Source organism: Lynx canadensis, chromosome D2 (assembly GCF_007474595.2).
Source record: "Lynx canadensis isolate LIC74 chromosome D2, mLynCan4.pri.v2, whole genome shotgun sequence".
Classification (NCBI taxonomy): Eukaryota; Metazoa; Chordata; class Mammalia; order Carnivora; family Felidae; genus Lynx; species Lynx canadensis.
The window spans coordinates 73,293,890-73,298,917 of NC_044313.2; the positions used below are offsets into that span (position 1 = coordinate 73,293,890).

A 5,028-nucleotide genomic window follows, 5' to 3' on the forward strand; every position below is an offset into this window, starting at 1 on the left:
GAATCTGTGGTTCGGGTCTCCGTTAGGGGAATCCTACGCTGACTGACTGGCTCTTGTACGTAAAGGTTTTAACAAAGCAAAGGTCTTCTTGGTAGGCATCGAAGAGAACTGACATCCGGTTGTATTGGGAGGACCTGTCCTTCAGAGTCAGACAGATCTTGATTTAGTGGGGACTCCAGGGTGTCTGTGCAGAGGGGTTTGGGGCAGCCATCTCTGTGAAAGGGAGGAGGCAGGGGAACCCCTAAAGTGTCATCGTGTCCCCTGCATATTCTTCTTACTCAGACTGTGTATTTATTTGGGGGAGCGGGATGTCATGGGGAAGGACGTTGCTGCCGGAGATGGGGCCGCAATGAAAACCTCCCAAACTGCCCCTTGACAATGTCATCATCTTGGTTCAAATTCAGGAACTGCTATTTCCCACCTGTGTGACCTTGGGTAGGTCACTCAGCCTCTCTGAGCCTGTTTCCTCATTCATAAAATGGAAATGATAATTCCACTCTGGCAGGTTTTCTTTTCTTTTCTTTTCTTTTTTTTTTTGGTGGGGGACTATCCGAGATACCATATTGGAAAGGGCTCAGCACCGTGCGGGCGTATGATAGGCGCCCGACACAAGCACGTTTCTTCCATCGCTGGTCCCCAGATGTCTTAGGACCCTAATGAAGTATCCAGATGGGTACTGAGGTCTGGAAAGTCAAAAAGAAAAAGAAGTTAGCCAGGTTTCGTGGGGGTTTGCCTTTCGACTTTGCTGCCCACCAACAAGTGTGTTCCGAGAGGATGTCACATCTGCCCTCCACATGGTGAGCCCAGAACGCCAAGCAGCTGTCCTACTTGAAAGGGAACCTTCACAGACCCAACTACACAAGCAGTGCCGGGCCTACGGATGAAAAAGTCGCCATAGTGAATGAATTAGGCCAGCGGTTTGCCCAATGTCTGGAGGCGTTGTTTTTCTTCCCCCTCTCTTCCAGAACCCCTAGGGTCTGGACAAGACGGCGTGATGGAGGGCTACATGGTACGTGTGTCCTCAGGACCGGGTTCCCTGTAAGGAGCCCCCAGAGGCTCCTTGGAGAAGTCCTTGGGTGGGCAGGGAGCTACAGAATTTGCCAATGGCCGACACCATAAGCCCATTCATTCATTCATTCAAGGGAAGCCCCACACCTTTCTTAGAGAAGTGAAGATAATACATGACGTGTTCCTAGTCCCCAGGCTCGAATGACTTGTCCCAAGTACAAACAATGCTGGCTGGGTTAGGAATTGAAAGTCGCAAAATTATCTGCCTAGAGACCTAAGCCAGGGGACTGAGGAGCCACACTCCTGCCCTCTGTGTTCCCTTGAAGGCGCCCCCCCCACCCCCTCCTAGGAATGCGGGCCCTTGACTCCTGTGCGGCCTCAGCCCCGGGTTCTGGCTCACGGCAGCCGTCGCGAATGGATCCTGGAGAGTCCCTTTCCTGCCTGCGTGTGGCAGCTTCCCACAGATTGGGAGTAGGGGGGATAAGCCATTTAAACAAAATTGCTTTTGAAACACAGATGAGTTCGAAATCTAGAAGAAAGGGTGCTTGGCAAGAGCTGTTTGGGATCTGGCAGATTCCGCAGCTCACGTTGTTCGACGCTTCCATAAACCAGCTGCTTCCACGGTTCCCGAAACATCAGCTCCCGAGGGAGCGAGGCAGCCCTGGGCTCTCTGGGCAACAACAGTTGCCTGCATAACGTGAAACCTCTGCTGGGCGGGCTGTCCAATCAGCACCCAGCAGGCGGACCCAGGGGAGTGCAGCACCCATCCAAAGCGTTTTGTTTCCTTCCTCTCCATGGTTTCCCTAACAACAGGACCCCCGCTCCCCCCCTCCCCCCACATGCCAGGGCAATAGAGAGTCAGTTCAACTAACCGTGTTTCCCAGCAATTGACATAATAGACTCCTCCCCAGGGAGCAGAGCTGTCTCCTTACCTGGGACCTCCAGAAGCCCCAGCCTCTAGGCATCACTGGAGGATCTGATCCAAGCCGCCAGTCCTGTGGACCCCTCCCTCTTCTCTCACCAAGGGAAATTCTTCACCAATCTCATCCCCAGCCTGTTCTTTCCATGCACCTGATCCTTGGCCTAATCGGAGAAGCCCCAGCCAGAAGGATACGTGCCCGTATCTTCCCTGATTCCAGGGTCCCTTCCGGCCCCTCCCCAGCACACCCCCAGTTCCTAAGCAGCTCGCAGGAAAACGCAGCCAAGACCTACCTTTGGCTGGCTGTGCTATAGCAGCCAGATGAGCGAACCCACTGGGGTTTTGACTTCATTCATCAAAATGGGATCAGAGGGTTCCGGGTAAAAGTTTGTCAAGCTGAGTGAGCCCTGCCCAAGGCGTCATCAGGAAGGCTTCAGAGGTCTGGGTCAGGGTGAGAAAAGTAAGCCTTCCCTTTGTGGTTTGCTGACCCGTGCTGTGTGGTCTTAAAGCCTGAGGATCAGGGGGGAGGCCTCAGGCCAAAATTCTGGGCTCAGATCTACGGGGCCCAAATGGATAGGCTTTCATTACGGTGAAAAATGTATAAAGATTAGCGGGTGTTTTTGTTTCCTTTTGTTCTCAGAACGTAGCTAGGGTTTAATACAGTTATCTTGAGGGTTTGGGGTGGAAAAACATACCTAGCATAATTCTTGGCATGTAGTAGGAGGTCAATGTATGGTAGCCATTGACTTCTCCTCATCTCTGCACAGGCATAGCTCCCGCCCTGCCCAGCAAGGCCGGACTGCCCGGGAGTCTTCTGTGTCTTGCAGAGGAAGCTTCTGGGGATGCTGGTCTGGGGATACAGGTCCCTCCACCTGTAAATAGGTCGTGTCTTACTTACCCGTCTTCTACTCAGCAGAAGAAATCAAACGCGAGTGTTCATTGAGGACTGGGTTAGTCCGAATGACTGCTCTTTTCTGGTGTGCTTTATTGGAGTGTAAGGCAATCCCCGCTTACCGCGGGGGTTTCAATGTAACCGAACGTTCCAGCGCTTTGTGGCCGGGCCGCATTCATTGCAGACAAAGCATAATGAGCCGCGTCTCACATTACCTAATCACATGGTGGCCGGCGCGGCCCCGGGCAGGGCTGTGGTGCCTCCATCTGAAGCTCAAAGGGCTTAAAGAAAACCCTCTCTTTCTTCTGGAAGTAGTATTATCTGGGTTTTACAGAGAAAGATAGGGAGAGGTGAAGTGACCTGCTTTAAGACCACACAGTAAGAAGGGGCTGGGCCAGGAAGGGGGCCCAGGCAGCTGACTGATGGAGCTCCTTGGCAGGAAGAGCACAAACAGGAAGCTGCTCTCCAGGGAGGAGACCGGACTTGGTAACAAAGGCCAGTGCAGAGGAAACTGAAAAGCCTTGGCCTGAGGAAAGGTGTGCCAAGAACACCTTTATCCTTGAGGAAGCGGAATGCAGGATGGGAGGGACATCAAGACGCAGGGAGAGAACATCAAGGCGGCCGGAAGTCTGGGTTAGCAGAGATTTCTCCAGCACCTGGCAGGTGCCCATAGCCTGCCTCGTGGAGTGACCTCCAGGGAGGAGACTTATTACCCCTGCTTCTGTAGGACGTTATTTTTTTTTTAGTTTTTTTTCTTTATTTTTGAGAGAGAGAGACAGAGCGTGAACAGGGGAGGGGCAGAGAGAGAGAGGGAGACCCAGAATCCGAAGCAGGCTCCAGGCTCCAAGCTGTCAGCACAGAGCCCGACGCGGGGCTCGAACCCACGGACCTCGAGATCATGACCTGAGCCGAAGTTGACGCTCAACCGACTGAGCCATCCAGGCGCCCCCATGTAGGACATTATTTTTAGCAATAATGATAAATGCAGCAATATTAATAATGGGTCAAAAAGAAAAGCAGATAGTGAATTTTTTTTTCTTTTTCTAACCCTTTTGTACGTGGTTTTGCATGTCAAACAAAAAAAAATACAATAAATAGTATACTACTATAACATATATGATAGATTTGAACTTTTTAATGACATTAATTACATTTTACTTACATTAGTGTATGTTTTGGAGAAATACTGATACTCATATATTAGTGTATGGCAATAATGACTAATACTATAGTTTCCGATTTTGATAATTAATTTCTTTCCTGTGTCCATGACTTTGTAAAATTGATCTTCATATTTTCATGCTCAGTGGCCAGTGTGGCCAGATTTGTCTACCTACTTTTGCTCCTGGTTAATCGGAGAACACGGCTTAGTAATTTTGATTTTGAAATGTGTTTTTCATGTAAAGCAATATAGAATGATGAATAATCTTAAGCAAGAGAATATGTATGGCAAAGAGTCATAAAAATCTAATTTCACAATAAATTCTAGAAATTACAGTACTCCTCAGAATCCTTGTTTCTCCGGGACCCATTCTGCTGTCTTTCAAATGTCTCCAGAGTTGAAAATTTTTACATAAATAAACTCCAAGTGGCTACCCAGATTGACAAAATTGAAGTAACTCCAGCTTCAGGGAAGGTCACAGAGACTTTCATGGTAAAATATATAACTTGGTAAAATACATGAAATTAACAAAAATTCTGAGCTAAGGAAAAGAGAAACAAGCGGAAGAAGTCTAGCCAGGGGGGAAAAGTCATATCCCGTCTCTATACGTGGACCCCGTCACTAGAGGTGACCTGTAAATTTAGCTCCACATTCTGGGCTTCCCGGCAGCCAAAGGGAAAAGGGTGATATGACCAGTCAGGGCATCCACACTGACAGCAAGGAAGCCCCTGTGGGAGAGCCTTAGGAACCGCTCCTTGTAAACCCCTGCAGAGGGTTCCCTTCAAGCGCCAGCCGTGTCTACCGGGGGAGATAAAGAATTATAGGACAATTGGCTTCGGCTTCTGTATCCCCTACACTTTGCTTTTGGTTTCAGACCTGGAAAGGATGAACTTGGGAAAGAGGCAGCAGGGGTCCCAGAGGCCCTGTGAAGAACTATCAGAAAGGGACCCCAAGAAGATTAATTTTACTAAGAAATTAATGAGAAAATTTGTGTTTCGCACATTTTAGAACTGAGGCTCTATAAATGGCCATGCTTAATCCGAAGGA

At 49.3% G+C, this 5,028-nt stretch overlaps 1 long non-coding RNA gene across 2 annotated transcripts; it reads right to left on the reverse strand.

Annotated features, from left to right (window-relative positions):
• Positions 1–470: 470 nt before the first annotated feature.
• On the reverse strand, positions 471–3,142 carry LOC115527246. Of its 2 annotated transcripts, XR_003972871.1 has the most exons (4): positions 3,035–3,142; positions 2,623–2,799; positions 2,221–2,368; positions 471–683 (listed from the first exon to the last, which is right to left on the reverse strand). It is a non-coding gene; the product is annotated as an uncharacterized LOC115527246 (long non-coding RNA). The 2 variants fall into 2 exon arrangements; XR_003972870.1 differs by lacking the exon at positions 2,221–2,368.
• Positions 3,143–5,028: the final 1,886 nt, after the last annotated feature.